This window comes from Mirounga angustirostris, unplaced genomic scaffold (genome assembly GCF_029215605.1).
Source record: "Mirounga angustirostris isolate CCGP_5_RB_7025 unplaced genomic scaffold, mMirAng1.0.hap1 SCAF_1, whole genome shotgun sequence".
NCBI classification, from domain to species: Eukaryota; Metazoa; Chordata; class Mammalia; order Carnivora; family Phocidae; genus Mirounga; species Mirounga angustirostris.
Genome location: NW_026991709.1, coordinates 174,080,793 through 174,102,276, shown reverse-complemented (window position 1 = coordinate 174,102,276; position 21,484 = coordinate 174,080,793). Strand labels below are relative to the sequence as shown.

The 21,484-nt window shown below is 36.8% G+C and overlaps 1 protein-coding gene across 2 annotated transcripts in view; it reads left to right on the top strand.

Annotated features, from left to right (window-relative positions):
- Nucleotides 1-21,484, top strand: part of CHL1 (cell adhesion molecule L1 like) — a 214,173-nt gene that overhangs the window by 97,033 nt on the left and 95,656 nt on the right. The gene's annotated exons all lie outside the window — the stretch shown is intronic.

Sequence of the window (21,484 nt, the reverse complement as noted above, 5' to 3'; positions counted from 1 at the left end):
ATGAACATGGGGGTGCATATATTCTTCTTTTTCTGAAAATGAAATTATTATATTAGCAAAAGTAGACCACGGTGAAAACTAATATAGTTAACATAATTAATAAGTTGGATTCCCCACATCCCAGGATGGAATGTATTTTTACCTTCAGAAGTGAAGTTAACCAGAATTCAGCTTTCAGACTACTCACTGTGAAAATGCAGGATAATATATGCCTAATTGGCATAAAATTACAGGTCATTAATTTATTCCTTTTTACTGATTTAATAAACATTTATGGAATGCTTGCTGTGTGCCAGACACTGTCATGCCATTCTAAGATATCTTAGATTACTTATTATTGTAATTATACTTACTAAAATGATAATTTATAGATGGAACTTTGGCTTTTTTTCTCCTTCCTTCTCTCTCCCTCCCTCCCTCCTTCCTTCTCTCTCCCTCCCTTTTTGTTTCCTTCCTCTTTCTTTTCTCTTTCTTTCTTTCTTTCTTTCTTTCTTTCTTTCTTTTTTTCTTTCTTTCTTTCTTTTTCTTTCTTCCCTTTTCTTTTATGTTTACCATAAATATGATGCCATCAATTCATTTCTGTTTATAAGACACAATTTGCCTTCCAATCCCCATTCTACATCTAACGGAGTGTAGAGACAAAGCTGGACTTCACATATTTGGGGAGGAGCTATTAGAATAATAGGGAGCTAAAGTTCCATGCAGAATTACTTTCCCTACATAAACAATTACCATACCAAAAAGGTTAGGGTAGAAGTCAAAGAGCAAACAGCATTTAATTTGTGAGAGTTTCTAGTGCTCCAAAAGCACAGAAGGAGCAGCTGCTTAAACATTACTTGCCCTTTGACTAATGGGCAAAGGCACTGAATGGGACTTACATGGGTAAGACTTAAACAAAAGTAATACCACCACCACTACCACTACCACCAAAAAACATTAAAAAGTAGCTTGAAGTTATAATAAGAAAGAGATCATGGATGCAGAATTATCCATTGTTTTGTTCTTTGAAACTGTGGATGTGGAAAAATAATTTTCCCTCTACTCTTATAGGTTCTTGACTGTAGTAAAAGACAGATTAACGGGAGAAAAAACAAACATAAGTTTAATAACATGTGTACCTTCTGTATATATGGGAGATACTCAGGAAAACTGAGTAACTCTCCAAATGGTCCAAGCCATCATCTTAAAGACCATCTTTCCGCTAAAGCAAGAGAAGACGTTGGGGGAAAGGGGAGGCCTAATATGGAAGGTTACCAGGAAAAGCACAGTAAACAAAGGTCAGGTTTTTATATAGATTTAAATTGTTGCCTTCTTATTGATAAGAGCTTCTAGATTTAAAGTCATTTCCCCCTCTATTCCTGGGACAGCCTGGAAGACACCCTTACAAATGGAGATTTCCCTTATAAATGTAAATGTCTTTTACAAAAGGATAACTCCAAGTTTCTCATGTGCCTGCTATTTCTTAAAGATAATAAGCCTAAAATAATGCTTTTGCTACTGAGGCATATTTTAGCTGGCAAATTCTACTTCTCTTCAAAAGTAACTCTTTTTTTTTTTTTTTTTTTCCTTCTGTTCTGAATCATCCACTTCTACCAGGGTCCCTAAATAAAAATGTAAAGGGAAATGTTAGGCCTAAAAACAGTGAAAAATAAATTATCTGCCATTGGGTATGCAATTTGAATTGGAAGTATTATAATGTCAATGAAGCACAATTTGCTAAGCAAATGAAAAAGGTTGATAAAGCAAAGCAATGACTTTGGCTTTTCTTTTGTACTTCCTTTACTATTAACTATTTACTACTTACCAAATGTCAGGCCACTTATCTAGTGAAAAAGTATGCTCTGTTCCACTGATCCCAGGCTTATGGTTTAAGAAATGATTGTAAGTGGGTTTATAAAATCATCACTAACTCTTAATTCTCTCTTATTTGATATGAGTTTGGAAGATAGAGCCATAGCATGTCTCCTTCCTGGGGGAGGGTGGGAATCAGAATCATAGCACAACTCTCCCCAAGGAAATACTCTTCTAATTTCATTTCAACGTTTCAACATTTCATCTTTTTTTTTTTTTTTTTAAATCTTTGATATGGTAAGGAGTTTCACCTCTTGGGGTGAATGCTGCGTTTTATGTAGCATACTATTTAGAATAGTTTTTTGTTGTCTCAGCTGAAACTTCTGTTTCAACATCCCATTATGTGCTTAATTACTTAATTGATAAATACTTACTTGTTTTTTCTCCAAATTGGAAATTATTCCTGGCCTATCACTGGGCCTATCACTGGGTTAAGATCTGTTCTCAAATATATAGATTTTTGTATCTTTTATAGATACTGCAAGTGACAAAAACTTAACTCAAGCTGCTTAATACTAAATACAGAATTCATTACATCATATATGAAAACTATGTGAAAATATGGGTGAACCTTATTTGTTCCTTAGAGATACCTGGTACTAGGACTCAAATCTCATACCCATCTCTGCTTCTCTTTGTGTGACTGGGGCCCAAGGGTGTAAGAGCACCTGGCTTCAGAGGTCCCAATCAGACAAGCTCGGCCATGCACCACTGACAAAATCCAAAAGCAGGGAGATAAGTGATGGTGAAGCAAGAAATGGATTACTTCCAACGGAAGATAGTTGGACTAGTGTCTCAAAGGCTGTCTCCAAATGAGAAGAGGTGGGAGGCAAACATATAATAGTTGTCTGTCCTACCAAGAACAGAATACTGTAAGGGGGAAAATACAGACTCAAATTAGAGCAGAGCAGTTAAGCCAAGGTACATGAGGTTTTTTGTTTGTTTGTTTGTTTAGGTTTCTTGAAGTATATATGCATTTAATTACAACAGTAGAGTTGATAGTGAATTCAGGGGAATAGGGTGAAATGATAGGAAGTGTAAAGAGGAGAGACTGCATTAGAGAAGAATTAAAAGAAATGTAGGAGATCTGGAAATTAATATGTGAGTAGGGCATAGATTGGAAAGGTCTCAAGTGAAAGGACTAAAACAGAGTCATAGTTAGAGGATAGGGAAATAAATATGGGGTAGAGAATCAGAGATAATGAGAGAAAAGGATCAAAGAGTGACATGGGTACAAGAATAGAGGAAGAGAAGGGACAGGAAAAGTGTAATTTGTGGCAAGAAAATTAAGGTGATATTGTTATCGTTATGAATAATAATGTTATCTTTGCATTTGCTCTTTGTTTTTTTTTTTTTTGCCAAGTAGAACATTCTGGCTTTATAAGAAGGCATATTGTAATTTGAGAATTGTGAGTAAAATTAATTTTATATTTAAAAGTGCCTTTCAATGTGTTATGAACAAATATAATAACAATTCTCAACAAATAGTGCTATTTTCAGTCAATGGAAGGTAGAACATCATATATTTTAAAACCATACAATACCTCAAACATTGTGGAGAGAGAACAAAGCTGTCTCCAATAATGCATGAATGATCTGTATTATGGAAGTACTTGTTCTGATAGAACACTTCAAATACAATTTGGCTGTCAGTTCTCCCTGGTTTGCTTTGTATCCCATGGAGATGATCTGACCTTAAGCTTTTGTTAGCTTCAAAGAGAGCTCCATTCTTACCTCATCTCTGTGGGACTGAAGAAACAGACCCTTGGTTAACAACAGGAACCAAATTGATTTTAATATTGTGAAATCTTTACTCTGATGCAGGAAATTTTATCTGGGCCATCTCTGTGGTCTAGTGATTATAGGGTTGGATTAGAGTTCAAAATTCAAATCAACTCTGTAGATCTGGTATAGCTATAAGGGCCAGAGGTAGAGTGTATTAGGTGGCCCTCTTGACAGTCATCTGTGACTATGTTAATAAACCTCCTACGTGGATTTGTTACTTCCATCTCAGTGTATACAATCAGTCTTCTTCACCATTTTTCAGTGGTTATAATTCTGGAAAAGGAGATTATATCAATAACATAATTATCAATCTATAATTCTGGAAAGGTACAATGTATGAATGTTCATCAGATATATCCAATGAGATCTCACTCAGAATTTCAGCCCATTATGTTAAATAGATATAAAAATGTGTTCTTTTGGGAGATACCTATTAGAAGCTAAGATAAAGAATGGGTCAGATTATTACAGACTCCTTTGAATTATGGATCTGACCAAATATCTAGCTTTACTAAAATTTTAATCATGAGGCACAGGATGCCCTGTATAAAACTGGTCTCAATGCATGGTCTAATTCAAGAAAAGACCTGGGAACTTCATTCACTGGAGGTTAAGAACTTCTTCCTGTTTTTCCTGTGCCTTATGATTACCTAAGGGAGAAGTCCTTGAATTCCAGTGAATGAAGCTTCCAGGTTCTTTCTTGCCCCAGCAGAGCATGTGCTGGGCCCACTTTTACAGAGGAGATCTGTAAGTGATATGTGACATTTTCATTGTTTGCACAAATGGAGTATAGGTTGTAAAAATCTCAATTTTACATTCAGATAATTGCATAGCTTTTTCCAAAACACCATGCCCCATAAGCCATAGATTCCAGGTTTGTTTGCCATAGGCAAAGTTAGACAGTCAACAATTTATAGATAAGGGCTCTCCCATCAGTCAGTGCCATTACCTTACATTCTAGGAGGGGTGTTGCCTTGGTAAAGGGATAGAATGAATGGCAGACCTGCCGCATAACCATATTTTTTCTGCTTGCTTTCTTGGTGATGAGGATACAGAGATGAGTAAAACATCCCTTGCCCTCAAATATTATTATAGTCTAAGGAGAGGAACACAAAACCAATACCACAGATAATGAATCTGAAACCCTGAACATGGTACATGGCATATAATAAGTCTCTCAATAGATGGTAATATTTTAAAAGATAGTATTATCAAGGCAATAGTGAAGCTATAACATGGTTTAATATTATGAGAAAGGTAAAGTCTTAGTGGATAGTGCAATTGGCATAAGTTTCAAGTTTACCCATTCTGCTGACAGTTACCAAACAATTTTTCATGTGCCAGATGCTATATGAGGTTAAATAGAGAACATTCCTGGGTCCTGTGAGTTTTCAGTCTTGGAGGAGACACAGCCAGGTAAACAAATAATACACAATGGCATTATGTTAAGTGAAATAAGTCAGACAGAGAAAGACAAATACTGTTCCAACTTATGTGTGTATATTCTCACTGGTATGTGGAACCGAAAAAAGCCTGAACTCAGAGATACAATAGAATGGTGGTTACCAGGGGTGGGGGATGGAGGAAATGGGGAGATGTTGGTCAAGTGTTCCAAACTTGGAAAAAACAAATAATATAACCATAACCCAGTGACACTGGAAAGCTTTTTAAGAAAGTAAAGCTAGGTTGAGACCTGAAAGATAAAAAATTGTCTAAGCAAAAAGTGAAGGAAGTGAAGAGTGCTCTAAATTGAGGGAAATCATGTGGCAAGAGATAGTAAAGAGTTTGAGAGCAGTTATGAGCAAGGGGGAATGAGTGAGAGATGTGTGCAGGGCCAAGACCATTTTGACTTTGTGGAACATGATAAGGCTTTTGATCTGTATCCTAAAAGTAATGAGATGCTGTCAAGGAGGAAAAATCGCCTTTTCCCTTTAAGGCCCTTCTAGCTGGACTAAGAATCAGATTGACATGAGACAGATTAATAGGGCAAAGTCCAATTTAATTTTGTGTGTACCGGGAATCCACACAAATGTGGAAATTCCAAACAAAGTCGGGCAAAATGAGGTATACACATTATTCCGAACTAGGAAGGGGTAGGGGTCTGGGACTTCAAAGGGAACGAATGCAATCCTCAGGAAGATGAAAAAGAGTAAATGTTTGGGAAAGAAATGTTTGTGGGCCACTCAGAAACAATGGGACATAGAGGACTTTGATCAAACAGGCCTTGCTAGGTTCTTCCCTGTCTACCATACCAACTTCATATCATAACGTAGTTATCTATGGTGATAGCTCTCTTCTTGGAGTAGGACCTCTATCTAAATCATTTTTAGGTAGTTGAGGGGGGAGGTAAAGAGCTTTTCCTGAATCTACTGGGTTTTGATTGCTTTTTAACTCAAAATAATCTTCATTCCAAAGTGGCCCATCTTAGGTGTGCCCTTGGTCCTTACAATGCCATTGAAGGTTTTCGTTTTTAAGAGATTATTAACTTAGATCTTCTTTACTTTTGTTAACCTTAAAAATAAAACCTTAACATGAAACAGCAAAAGATGGGGTTATTCAGGAACAGCAGAGAATGGCCCTCCTGGTCAGCCAAGCTATGGCAAAACCGTAGTCTGAGGAACAGAGGAAAGGAAGGCTCTTTTATACAGGAAAGGGGGAGCTGGGAAGGCTGTTATAACCAAAATGTCCATTGGAGTAAACTGGGAGTTTGAGGTATAGTGGTTTTTCATAGGTTAATTTATGACTGTTTCTCATTGGCTGGGCTGTTGTGGGGAGAGGAGGGGAGCCTTCCTTCTTCTTGCTGAGATAATAAAGTACTATCCAAGTGTACAAGATCTGTCTCTTCCTGTTGGGTCTGCAATTGACAAAAAGTGATAGGACATGAGAGTTCCCCCTGCCAAACCTCTTGACTTCATTCTAGTGGGGCTTCCCTTTATTAATTTTCATACCTGTATAATACAGCCCAGATAGGGAGTGCTGAGGAACCAGATCACAAACCAGATCACAAATAGGAGGAAGCAGATCATCATCTTCCCAGAGGATGTGTGTTAGGAATGGGCTGAGCCTCATGAAGCTGTCTGCACAGTTTTTTCTTCATGCACAAATAGGCCTGGCTTGCTTAGTCTGCAGACCACTTTTTTTTTTGGTATCACCTAGTGCATAAGATGGCAGATGACCCACCTCTGGAGAAACTAGATTGTTCCAGCCGTATTAAAAAAAAAAAATCAGGAGAATGCAAATAACCACTATTTTTCCTGCTTAAGAGAATTCATAGCCAACCTCTTACTGGGCAATTCTAATCTGATAAACAAGCAGAAGTGACTTGTTAGAGCCAGCAGTTATCTTTTGAGTACCATTATCCTCCCCTGAGGGACTCAGCACTTAACGGAGGTGATTTTTGGTTGCTCAGAAGAGATTCTTCTGCAATTATATAGCACTTTGCTGAGACTCAGCATTGTCTAGTTAAAAGTGTAAGGAGCAAAATGCAGAATTCTTGCTGTGAAAATCATTTCTTCTAAAGAAATGCTTCATTGCCATATAATAGTTGTCATTGTTGTACTTTTACTTTATGGAAATTGCCTTCCTGCCTAGAGCTCTTCTTCCAAAAAGAAGTCCCTTTGGGTGACTGGGTGACAATTTTTTATTTATCAATTATTCTATAATAAATTACACTGTAATTATACCTGATCATGGATACATTTTACTTCTTTTTTGACTCTGTTGGCTATATTGAATTCAAATTGCATGCAAACCACAATATTTATGAAAACAGACTATTTCTACGGCTGTCATTTATTAATGATATGTTAGTAGCAAAGAATGATAGTTTGAGTCCTCTCATTCAAGGGAAAGACCTCTAGAACAAGGAAGAAGTACCAAGTGGCTAAAAAGTCACATTTAGTTCACATGAAGTTTGATCCACTTATCTAACACCTTTTTTTGTCACTGTCAGTGGTTAGTGATTTGGGATATATCAATGAATATAGTAGTGTCTTCGGAATTGCAAAATATAATGTGAAAGAAAATTGTTCTAGAGTGAATGTTCTCTGTACTCAGGGACAACTAATTGTTAAGAAAACAGAATTCAGTTGAGTAAAATTTAAAGATCAAACTGGCTTTATATAATCATTCATGAATTGGGCAGCATCCCATCCAGCAAACCGACAGGCACTCTGAAATGCCATACAAAATGGGAGACTTACAGGCAGAAGAGCGCAGAAACAAGGAAAAAGTGGATTTACCTCATCTATGTGGGATAGATTGGGTCTATCAGGCTGATTTCCTCACTACTGCTGAGCAGGAAATTCCAAACTAACTGCTTTAAGATTACACTCCTGGGAGAGGTTGAATTACACTCCTGGGAGAGCTTTGTTAGGTATTAAGTCTTATTTTGTTGATGTGAGGCTTAGAACAAGTGACTTCATTTTGGTCCTTTAAAAAAAAACAAAAAACACAATAAATGAATTAATGGTGAAATGTTAAACTTAAGAGCATTCATAACACTGGCAGTGATCTCTATCCTAATTATAAATTTATAGCCAGGTCAGTTTGAAATCTTTCAGTTTTCCTTCAATTATTATTTTCCTCAACTGAAATTAGAATAACCAATAACTTCTGACTTTCCCAGGAAGAGCCCCATGACCCTTACAAGTTAGTTCAGTGAATATCACTTTATAACTTGCCTTTTTTACTTAACAGAATATCATAGATATATGATAGCATTTATGTAACAAAGGATAAATTATATATGGTATTATGTCTCATATATATTTCTATAGAAAAGTTTCTGTAGAAAAGTTATTCAGGAGTAGGAAGGAAGAGGGGAAATGTGTAATCTTTAATCTAATTATTGTTATTAATTAACAAGCTAATTATTATATTTAATGTTTTATATAGTAATAAGTTTCATTATTTTCTTTTGGACTTTTATAGGGATGTATTTTTATTATAAAATAAATAGAAACTAATTTAAAATGGTATGTGATAAAAACTTAGTACAATTTAAAAAAATAAGTATTGGAATCAAAAGTCATAGGCCTATTTTATATTGTTAACATATGAATTTAGGTAAACTGTATAATTTTACCCTGGAAAATTGTATCTAACTGGTTATCATACAAATAAAAGAAGGCTGTCAGTTCAGAACGACATATAAAGCTGATCTTGTTCTTATTTCTTATTCGTGGAAAACCAGTACAAGATATGAATGGTGTAGGGATCTAGGTCATTGGTCCAGGATTCTACATTAATTCATCTCATAAAAGTACAAGGGATGGTCAATCAACTTTGTCAGCTCTAATGCCATCATCAGAGTGATGATGAGCTAAAGGAAATTATAAGCTATTTATAGATTTCTCTTTACTACCTAGAAATATCACTTTGTATTTTATGACTTTAAAAGAATAGGATTGTTGGGACACCTGGGTGGCTCAGTTAAGTGTCTGCTCGGTTAAGTGTCTGCCTTCGGCTCAGGTCATGATCCCAAGGTCCCGGGATCAAGTCCCACTTTGGGTTCCTTGTTCAGTGGGGGAGCCTGCTTCTCCCTTTCCCTCTGCCTGCTGCTTCCCCTGCTTGTGCTTTCGCTCTCTCTCTGACAAATAAATGAATAAAATCTTTTAAAAAATTAAAAGAATAGGATTGCTTTTTAGGATTTGTATAATGGCAAGCTAAAAATTTCTAACATACCTCGGTATTCATGCATCTATTAGACTGTTTGTAACAAAACTGCTTTATGCCTTTTTTATGAATCTGAGTAAAGACATACCACTTGGACAACACCTAGACTGCGATTATGTGTAAATGTTATTTAATATGCCCTATATCTCATTGATTACAGGTGATTTCCTTCATTATGTTCCACCCGTAAGTTGAGATATTTTTATGAACTCCAAATTTCAAGGGGAAAAAAAAGTCTGAAATTTAGTATACGGCCTTTAGCATTTTTAACTGATAAATTGCTTTGGATTTTGCCTCGGAGAATGGAAAAGAAAATGTGGGGATGAAACAGAAGAGCTGAAAAAATTGTAAATGGTTATAAAATAGTATAAGGACAGAAAATCAAAAATGAGATACCCCAAGCTATGAACTGGTTATCTTCATAATACAGCCTTGTCCTCCCTAAAGGAATATATCAGCGTCTCCGGGTCATGTGTTTAATATTCACTAGAAGTTGTTAATGATGGTGGCCCTCCCAGTCATGATAAGATCCTTAAGTGCCTTTGACGATTAAAGAAAAATAAGACCATATTCAAGTACCATCAAGTACCAGTTGTTGATTCATTCTTTAAAACCTGCAAAATGACCTTAGGTTTTTGTTTTGTTTTGTTTTGTTTTCTGAGAGAGTGAGAGAGAGCTCGCATGCACGCACACGTGTGGAGTTGGGGAGGGGCAGAGGGAGAGGGAGAGAACGAATTCCCTGAGCTAAGCATGGAGCCCATCGCAGGGCTCAATCTCAGCATGCTAAGATCATGACCTGAGCCAAAATCAAGAGTCAGACACTTAAGGACTAAGCCCCCCAGGGGCCCCAGTGACCTTAGATTTAAGGTTAATGGTGTTTAACTTTTTCAAATTTATAACAGTATCTTTTTTGAGACAATGCCTCCAATAGGAGGTTTATAGCATGTGATGATTTCTTGATGTTTCTTGCATCCTGACCTAATCTAATTTGTTCATTTTTCCATCATTAGGTTCTTTTCGTAGATATTGGTACTTTCCAAGACTCAGAGGAAGATGACTATTTTAGGCTACCGGGTGTTACATGACAAGCGCAGTGTTAGGCTGACATTCCCCAGATGAACAAAAATTTGGTAGCTATCAAATCTACATATGTAGGTGCACACACATGCAGACAGTACACACGTAGTTATACCCTCTGTTCTTTTCGCTCAACTTTGAGGAACTGTGATAGAACTCTGTACGAAAGCTTCCCTAGTGGCAGATGTGATGTTCTAGCTGTAGGATTCACCTATCCTTCCAACTGGAGTCAGGAAAAAAACTCTCATTGCATGAGTGAGTGGAATCGTAAGCCTGGAATGCAATCAGAGTGTCTGTAGGTATAGGGCTTGCTTGATTATTATACCCTATTCATGAAAGGGTGTTTGTGTCTGGACATGTATTTTTAGTGAATCCACCTATATCCTGAATACCGCTGTTTTTAGTGTGAAACATTCTTCTAACATTAACAAGCCACCTGATATTTTGAATCATAAAGATAGCTGAAGCACTTGAGGTAGCCATTTCTGCTATATTTGATTAGAAGTTTAACAAAGTCTTGATTAAAACCTTACAAATATTACCCAACCTTACTATAGGGTGGAATAAAATTCAGTCACACCTACATAACTCACACAGTGTATGATATAAGTATTTTAAGTAAATTTTAGAAAATGCAATGCTTTGCTTCTGTTGGCACTGGTCAGAACCATTAAAACCTATGAATATAGTTGGCTCCAAGTAGACACTGATAAAATTAATGAGATTTATTGAAAGTTCTATTTCTGTTACCGTTTATTATTGCAACAAGCCTAGCAATATTCAGATCAATGTTTTACATATTCAACCCACATTTCCTTTAATAAGTAATGCAGAAAATTTAATTTCTGAGTTGTCTTTGGGTGAACGAGGGGAAAAATGGTATTTAAGGTTTTATTGACATTCTACATTTAGTATGCTGAGTATATTCTTTTGTGGGCATATGTATGAAATTTATTTATTCAGAAAAATTTAACAAGTGTCTCCTGTATTTTAGGGAGGCACAATAAAGGTAAGTAGGATCTGGATCCTGCCTCAGGAAGTGGGCAGTCTCTTACAAATATGTGTACAAGGCAGGCGCAAAAACAACCCTTTAGCCCTCGGTTTAGTGCTATAATTATTGTGTGCTCATTAAAAGCATTTGATTAATAGAGGAAAGTGGAAAACCCCATTAAAATCATCCAAAACTGAGGTATATTTTAAAAATCAGTTTTCTATTTTTTAAATGTAATTGTTAGTTGTAATCAAACATTATATATAAATAAATTCATTATGCTTTTTTAAAAAAAATTCCAAATTTCTTGCTTATGGTTGATTTTTATCATTGATTTCCAGACTCATTGAAACCTATTTTCACGTGTTTGTGTTTTTGGTCTATTAATAAGGAATAAAGAAAAGAGCTTTTAATTTATCTGGAAGTACTCCATTTCTTTTTTGAAATTTTTTTCTTGATACTGAGCCAATTTGAAATATATAAGGAATAAATAAAGAGGAAGTACATAGAGGGAATAGTATTTAATGACAGGAGAAAAGTAGAGAATGAGAAAAGAAATTCTACAAATTGAGCTTTGATCTAATTGCCAGCTGGATATCAATAGCTTATTTGTTAAAAGCTGTTGACAATCTTCTGTAATTATAGGTATTGTGAAGTGGGGCTGGGAGCTGGAAAAAGAAAAAGGATCTAAGAGGATGACTTCTTTAACTTAAGAACTCATTTCCTGGAGTTAATCTTTGGTTATAGTTCAAAAATCTCTTATAGTTTCTTACCCCCATGTATTGCAGTTCTTAAATTTTAGGAAATTTGTTGTTTGATCATTTTAGATGAGAATATAATCCATGAATGCTTTCATTCAGATTAGAAGTGATGGGACCTTCTTGGTTGAGACAATTTTGAATGGTAAAGTTTTAGATTATCTAGTTGCAGCTATTTTTTTTCCCCTGACTATAATGTTCCATTTTTAGCCCATTTTCCTGGGAAATACTAGTTAAAATCTGATGAAATTCATCAGTAGGAAATTTTCCATAGTTGCTTCATAAATTTCTTTTTTGACTAATTTGATGTGTTACAGTTTAATCTGATAGTCATAAATATCTTTAAATCTTGAAGATTATTTTTTTTCCCTGAATAGTTGTAGTTATAATAATTAGGAACAGTGGTTCCAGAAACAGCTTCCATTGTTTTTAGATTGAGTTCCATTCCATTTAAGTTCAACTCAACATTTTATTTGGAAGACTTTGGGCATTTTGTGTTTCAGTTTCCCTATATTTAAGTGGATGTTACTGTTATGATATTATTATATCTACATCATGAAGATGTGAGAACTAAACAAGTTGTTCAAATGGAAAAGCAATTTATGGCACGTAGAAATTGCTCAATAAAGGTTAAAGGCTGATAGCTATTATTATTGGTATTTCAGTTATTATTTGTTGATGATGACTCATAAAGCGGTTTCTTCCACATGTGAATTTTGGTAAAAAGTACACACACACACACATACACACCACAGATTTTCATAGTCAAATAAGTTTGTGAAACCCGGAATTAGGTGAAGTAAATTTCTCTGCCTTTATATGTTAGCATGCATTGAAGAAGTTTCAAAGCTGCATGTAGTAGTGTATAGCCTATCTCTGGTTTATTGATGACACAACCTTCCTTTCACTGAGCATGATAAACATCAGTCTAGCTCACAGTGGAGACCTGGAGACTTCAAGTAGGGCACTTCTCAACTGTGCAGGTGCAGGGCTGTGCTGAGCACTATAGGTCATTTAGGGTCTATGGTTCCTGCATTCCTGCATACTAAATGCCAGTAGCAGTCCCCAGACATTAAGACAACCCACACTGTCCCCACATAATCCAAACATCAGCTGTGGGGAGAGATGCCACCCTGGTTGGGATCCAGTAGTTTGGGGGAATGCAAACAAGTTTTGCTTTCGTACGAACTAGTCATCTGGAGTCCTCTAGGAATGAGACTGGTGGAATGTTTTTGTGACCAAAACTCCATAAAAGGTTCAAGAAGTGGTTAAACAGATATATATATATATATATATATATATACATACATATAAATATATATACACACAAAAATTCACTGAGCTGTACACCTAAATTTTGTGTATTTTTACGTCTTTACATCTGTGTTATTCCTCAATTTTTAAAAAATTCCCTGGATGACCGTCACTGGCATATAAGGTGTGTTGTGAGAAATGATTCAAAATTTGACTTATATGTTGGGATGTGAGATCATTTTCTCCATCCCTGCAAGTCAAATGATCTTGAATTTTGATGGGTTTTTTTTTTCTTTCTTTCGCTCCATTATGAAAGAATTCAAATTAGATGTCATTGCACCGTGCTACTTAGTAAGGATTTAGGATGCATAGGTAAATGAAGGCAAAACAAACACACGAAAATATTGATTATATTCAGTTATATTCCTGTCAAGCTCAACCACATTATATTGTGCTATTTAGTTAAATAAATGGTATTATTAATAATATTAATTTATCCCATATAATTATTAATTAAAGCTGACATTTTTCCAATAAAATCAATTTGCTTATAATACAAATCTACATTTCTTTGATCTTCTTCAGGGAGGATGAATTAACACTCTAAGCAGTTCTTTTGTCTTGTCACTTCAGTGACATGAAACAGAGTTTTAATGGATATGGCCTTAATGTACAATATTTCCTTTGTTTTCAGAGCAGAAAAGCCATTAACAGTTATTTCAGGATTACTGTGTTTATGACACTTATAAATTGATTTGTGGTATTAGCCAAGCAGATGATTGAACAAAAGCCTTTGAATTTCTTTGTGTTTATCCTTTTGCAGTTTCAAGGTGTTGAGTGATTCAGATCACACTTCAGGCTTATGGAAATGTGCTGGACTTCCTCCCCAGAAGACCTAATTCCTGAATCAAGAGAATAGTTTACCCTAGCCTGACAGTTGCATGAAAAGGAGTTTTATAAAGGGACAGCTGAGGTCAGAGGGAAGTGAAGGTGACATCTATCCCATCATGAAAATGTCAAATGGCCCTTATATAAAACACTTGCTTGTTGCAGCTCAGCGATTCTTAAGTCCTTTTAGTGTGAAGAGAAAATAAAATTTAAACAATTCCGGGTTATAGCACCGTCCCAGACTATTACACAAATCCATTGAGTTATTTTTAAAACTACAATTTGGATATCAGTGTCATAATATATCCTTTCCTGCTGACTATAATAAAAGTTGCTGATCTATTTCAAGCTTTCCAAGTAGAAAAATGTTGTTTAATGGTTTAGCATGCGTGAAGTTAATTCTGATCTCTAGAATTCATGGTGGCTGAAACAACTTCATGCTGTTTCTTAGTGAACAGGAATGTCAACACAGCACTTTTTGGGGGGCTGTTTACATTCTATGCCTTCTTTAGAAATGGCAGATGGACTGTCGCTGACATGACTATTTGTGTAAGCTGCTACCATAGAAATTAGAGTTTTAAAAATAGTGATCCTAAGAGTTGCTTTTTTTTTTTCCTTTGGACTTGCTTTGTTATGTTTTCTCTTGAGAAATTTGACTTGAACATGTTTGTGAATAATTACTGACAGAAGATGCGAAGGATGTGAAAAATATCACCAAGGTGAAATTTACTATCCCAAACTATCTACCTTTTTTAAGCTGCTTTTGGTCCATTCACTACACTATCAGATTTTATTCTTTTTACAGTAAAGTAGGAATCTCTTTATTTTGGAATTCATGAGTATAAATTTGTGGCATATTATTTGCTTAAAGGAAAAAAAAAGATTTATAATACAGTGGGACCATTAGAAAACCATAGTGTCAAAGGTTTTTAGTAAAGATGACACCATTACTGTCAAGTGTAAAAAACAAGTGGTCATTAGGATTGATCATTATTCAGAATATATTAACAATAGCTGGAGACCTTTACACTTAACTTTAAAATAATTTGTGCTTTCTGTTCAGTTTAGAGACATGGCATATACACAGAAATATAAGTAATAGTCCAAAGTGACTGTGTATTCTTACCATATTTTCTTCCTTTTTCCCTTTCTATACTTTATTAATGGAATTTAACAGAATCTAAAGGGAAACAGTGTATAAAATCAGTGAATTAAGAAGTAAAGCATGATATCCAGAGGATGTACTAATAGCCACCCAGATTTAAATAATTACTATAAGTTGGGCTCATATTTCCTTTAGTTGGACCATGACATTCCAAACACATAAAGCAATAAGGAACAGGTATTGTGTTTAATTATGGACTTGCGCTGGATATGCAGAACACGTACACTTACATTCAAAGGGACCTCAACTTTTCTGAGTGTAGTTCAAACAGAAGAGGTCTGATATCATGGTAGCCTTAAGAGAGACTTTCCGGCTCTTTTCTGTTTTTGTATTAAAAATATGCTAGTAGAGGTTGTTCTCCTTTTGCTAAAGGAATCTCCTTGTTGCACTGGAATATTTTAGGCTTATTTCTGATTTCAACAGACTGAATGGCTACATTATAAATGTGTTTATTATAGAAATGTTAAAACATACCAGAAAATAGAGACCGTAGTATAAAGAACCTCCGTATGTATCTATTACACAGCTTTCACAATTATCAGTATGGTAGGAATTCTTGTATTCTTCTCTCCCCATATCACTTAGCTATTTCTGCTTTACAAGCCATGCTGAAGCAGATTGATTTAACACAAGAAACATTTACTGTTGTTCCTACCTATACTGTCTTTGGGTACATAGAGAAGGAAAAATATATTTTTTCCTTCTACCCTTCTAGGTTCTTGGCTGGGTCTCTATAGCAAAAGATAGAATAACAAGAGAAAAGCATATAAATTTATTTAATGTAAGTTTATGTGACACAGAAGTCTTCAGAAGGAAATGAGGACCTGAAGAAGCAATTTTATGCTAGATTTTATGAAGAGCAGAAAGTTGTGGAAAATGTGATAGAACAAAAGGAGTCTGGGCTAAGTGTAGTCAGCTGTGGAAACCGTAGCCAGACCTGCTCATTCAGATTCATCTCAGTGTCCCTCCATCTTCAGAGATAAGAATGTTCCTTTTCTTCCAGGTATAGGGAGCACATCACCTAGAAGGGTAGAAGGAAGGAGCGCATCTTTCACAGGAGGGTTTTAGACCTACTTCAGGGGAAGGTCAGAGTCCTTGCACCTTCCATTTCTAAAATTTCTTCAGCTTAAAATATCCCATATGCCAAAGCTCCGTGTTTGGAGGTGGCATATCCTGACACTTGTCAGATAGTTCTGCTGATCTTAACCAGTCTGGACTGACACTGACTGGGCTGGCTCTTGAAGCTGTGTTCAGCTGGCAGGTCACCTGGGACTGGCTCATCTAGGGTGGCTGCCCTTTGCCATTTGGTGGCTGCTTGCCTGTTGGCCAGGATTACAGAGGGTAATGGAGTAATGTCTCTCATCTTTCAGCAGGCTTGCTGAGTGCAGACTGAGCAGGGTTCTAGAAAGAGACAGAGAGCAAGAATGTGCAATTCTTCTTGAGGCCTAAGCTCAGAGCTCATTCTATTGATCAAAGGCCAGCCAGGTTCAAGAAGTGAGGAAATAGCTTCTTGGTGGGAGAACCTGTAAAGTTAGAGGCAACGCATGTGGAGACAGGGAGGGGAGAAGAACTGAAGACTTTTTGTCATCAATCTACCCCATCCCCCACCTTAAAAGAAGTTTTAGAGTATTTTAAATCAATATCATTTCACCACTAAGTACTTTAGTGAACAGGGTTTTATTTTTTTAAGTCGTTGGATTTTGTAACTATAGTAGAAGCCGTACAGATTAACCATAGTCTTTGGATCAGAATATTATTATCTACTTATTTATTAGTAACAACAAAATTGTTATCGCTGTCACTACTAGTAGTAAATTTCCTTTCTTATTCTGTGCGAAACATACATTACCGCACTTAACCCTCCTAAGTGCGTTATAGGGCTGAAACTCTTCTATTCATTTGTAGAGATGAGTAAGAGAGGTTGGATAAACTGCCCAAGGCCACATGGTAGTAAGTGATGGCTTTGAACTTACGCTATTCTGACACTATTTTTCATGTTCTTATGCACTATATATCACTGTCTTCTGTTAGCTGACCCGTGGGCACTAGTATCTTTGCATGTACTTGGAATAGACGGGTAGAAGGGGCAAAAGATAAGCCAACTCTCTTTTCCATTTCTTAAAGCAGAAGATGAATTTAAGTTAAGGGAGTAAATTGTTTCTAGATTTACCATAGCAGAGCTATTTTAAAAACATTAGAGGGGGGACGCCTGGGTGGCTCAGTCAGTTAAGGGTCTGCCTTCTGCTCAGGTCATGATCCCAGGGTCCTGGGATTGAGCCCCACATCGGGCTCCCTGGTCGGCAGGGAGCCTGCTTCTCTCTCTCCCTCTGCAGCTCCGCCTGCTTGTGCTCTCTCTCTCTCTGACAAATAAATAAGATCTTTTAAAAAAAATAAAAGAAAATAAAAACATGAGAGGATCTTTGAGGTCATTTTATAATATGAGTGATGTATGTATATTACAGGCTATTATCTGGGAGGAACAAAGAGCTTTATTTCCTTATTGTTGTATTAGAACTAGGTCTGTGCAGTATGCATGCCTGTCCATGTTTCTGTTTTGTCTCAGAACCAATGTGTTCTTAATCCTTATCACGCTATCATGCTGGACAAGCTAAAGCAGTCAGGAAGGGTCAATTGTATATGACATCTGTTTTCTTTTGAGTTAGATGTCAGAGATGGTTTTCTTCTTTCTGAGGATGAGCTAGGATTAAATATATGAAAATTCATTGATTCTTTTTTGGATCTGAGTTAATGTCATTAACATAAGCAATCAGACATCAGCTTTATGTGACTAGGCCTCAAAATATTTTAGTGTTATTTTGTTCTTGTCTTACTGTCATTTCCATCCTAAGTTCCAATAATTGCTTTTATCTTTGAGGTCTGGTATGCGACATTAAATTCATTTTCTTTGAAGAAAGATAAATGGGAATATAATTTTATTGCTACCTTACTGTTACAAAACATAATTACTAAACAGTATGCCCTTTTGCATTCTGACAGTGAAATTATGACTGACATTCCCTTTTTAATATGAAAGCTATTTTGGGGCTATCATCATTAACTAATGAGTCTTACTTGCAAGGAGTCACATTTTAACTTCCAATGACTTTTATGTAACAGCCTCTTAACATATAAGTCTCAGGTAAATTGAAGCTAATCCCTGCAGGAGAATAGGTCAGATGTAGAATTAACCATTCCATATTCTGGAAACTGTTGGTGTCGTTAATGTTATGTCTCTTATTTATAGCCTTATTTTAAGCCGGGGGTTCAATGTGGCATCCTTTTATGAGAGAGAATTTCTCTCTTCAAGACCATTTAGTTAAAACCATTAAAATTCCAAAGTCAGATCATCCCTATTGAACAATTAGTGTCTGCAGGCTATTTTACTATGACAGTTAGAGACCACTGGGCTCACTAGCCTAAATTGGGAGATTAATTGAAATTGAGTCTGTGGTCACTTATTGGGCTATCTAGTGTTTTTATTTTCTATGACACTATAGCTTGATGTATGAATCTGGAAATATGGTCTCCTAAAAGTACTATGGTTTTGAAAGCATTTCTCCTAACAAATAGAAGACAGGATCATTAAACAAATACATGAAATGCCCTTAAAGAAGTCAGCATTGAATATTAATGGGACAGAGTATTAAGTAATAGATTGCAGGTAAAGAGTGGCATATAACTATAAATAATGAATTGAGAGGGACTATTATCAAAGTTTTTCAAGAAGAGAGAAGCGGGGAGCTGGGTGGCCCAGTTGATTAAGCGTCTGCTTTTGGCTCAGCTCATGATCTCAGGGTCCTGGGATCAAGCCCCTTGTCGGCCTCCCTACTCAGGAAGATGTCTGCTTCTCCCCCGCCTCTCCCTGTGATCGTGATTTCTTTCTTTCTCTCAAATAAATAAAATCTTAAAAAAAAAAGAGAGAAGGAAAATGAAAATTCAGAGAATAAGGTATTAATATTATCTTCTAATTTTTCATCTTAGAAATCGCTGTATGGTTCAGTATCTCCCAACTTTGTATAAATGTGCAGAATTCAGTTTTTATAGTTAAACAATGTTCTGATTTTTATAAATAATTTTTCCACATTTGATTAGAATAATTCATTTTATCAAGAAAGTATGTGTCAATGCAATGGTACATTTGAAAATATTTTTAATTACCAATATAAGTTATTTTTCATTTGGGGAAATTTTCTGAGCCACATAATGATAATTTTTTTTCCCAATTCCCATTTTTACAGATGAGTCAGTTGAGATCAGAGAAAGCAGAATAAAGCCATTACTCTAATTCAACATTTTTTTTGGTGGGGAGGGGATGGGTGGGATAGGAGTATTTTCCTTTATGATCCATATATAATTTTTCTCAAATTATAATATAAATGGGATTTTTGTCTCTTTGCATTCTCAAAGTTATAAATAAAACAGCAGAACAGCAGCCTTGGTTACTGTTTTAAATGTAAAGCATTTTATACATATATGAAAGATGCCAGTGCATAATCTCTTCAGATAAAAGTTGAGATGACATTTTTTAAAAAACCTAAATACTTGGAATTAAATATAAATTTGAGAGAGTCCAAGATGGTGGAGGAGTAGTAGACCTTAGTTTTGTCTGGTCCTAAGAATTCTGCTACATAGCTATCAAATCATTTTGAACACCTGAGAACACAACCAGAGATCTAAGAAAAGAATAGCTGCACCTCTACAAATAGAAAAGCAACCACTTTCTGCAAGGTAGGAGGTGCAGAGAAGGGAATCCGAGGTGATATATGGGAGGAAAAATGGCGGGGGAGAGGGAACCTCCGTAAACCAGCCACTGGAAAGTGATAGAGCAATGAAGCACCAAATCAGAACTTTTAGTCTGCTCCAGTGAGGGATGTCCCTGCCTGAAAGGCGCTCAGGCAGTGAAGCAGGGGCAGAACCCTAGATGGGACAGTGTGGTCTCAGGATCCTAGGGTCACAGGAAGACTGGGGTAGCTTGAGTGTGGCAGAGCTCCCAGGCATCAGAGTGGGGAAGCTGTCTACAATCAGAGAGCCCAGAAGTGGGCTCTCAGCTCGGGATTGCTATAAACTGCCAACCCCAGCATGGTCAGGTCGACTGCTCTCTGAGCAGGAGCCCAGCAAGCAGCAGAAATGGCAAGACCCCCACTCCACGTTCCTCCCCCTGGAGATGGGGCATGGGTGCATGTTGCAGGAGTCTGCAGGGTTTGGAGACTTAAAAAGTGGTCCCATGCGTGAGATACAAATGCTCAGTCACAAGCTGGGTGAGCACAAGCACGGAGTAAAGCAGGAGACCAGGGAGACAGGAGTGATTGACTGCTTTTCCCTGAGGGTGCAATGAGGAATGGGGCCCTGAGATCTTGGCTCCAGGGCTGGAGATTGGGAGGCTGCCATTTTCATTCTCATCCTCTAAAGCTTCGTGAAAGCTTTCAGGGAAAAAAAGTCACATAGAGCAGTCCAGCAGAGGGTGCCTGGGTGGCTCAGTTGGTTAAGCATCTGCCTTTGGCTCAGGTCATGATCCCGGGGTCCTGAGATCGAGCCCCACATGAGACTCCCTGCTCAGTGGGGAGTCTGTTTCTCCTTCTCCCTCTGCCTCTCTCCCCAGCTTATACTTTCTCTCTCAAATAAATAAATAAAAATTGTAAAAAAAAAAAAAAAAAAATCAGCAGATTACTTAGCTTGGTCCCCTGGCAAGGGTGGTGCAATTCAGCCTGGGGCAAAGACACTTGAGAATCAATGCAACAGGCCCCTCCCCAGAAGATGCAAGAAGATCCAACCAAGACCAAGATTACCAATCATTGAGAACTGCAAAACTCCAGTGCTAGGGGAATACAGCATATAGAATTCATGGGGCTTTGGGACACCTGGGTGGCTCAGTCGGTTAAGTGTCTGCCTTCAGCTCAGGTCATGATCCCAGAGTCCTGGGATCGAGTCCTGCATCAGGCTCCTGGCTCAGCGGGGAGCCTGCTTCTCACCCTGCCTGCCACTCCCTCTGCTTGTACTCTCTCTCTCTGATAAATAAATAAAATCTTAAAAAAAAAAAAA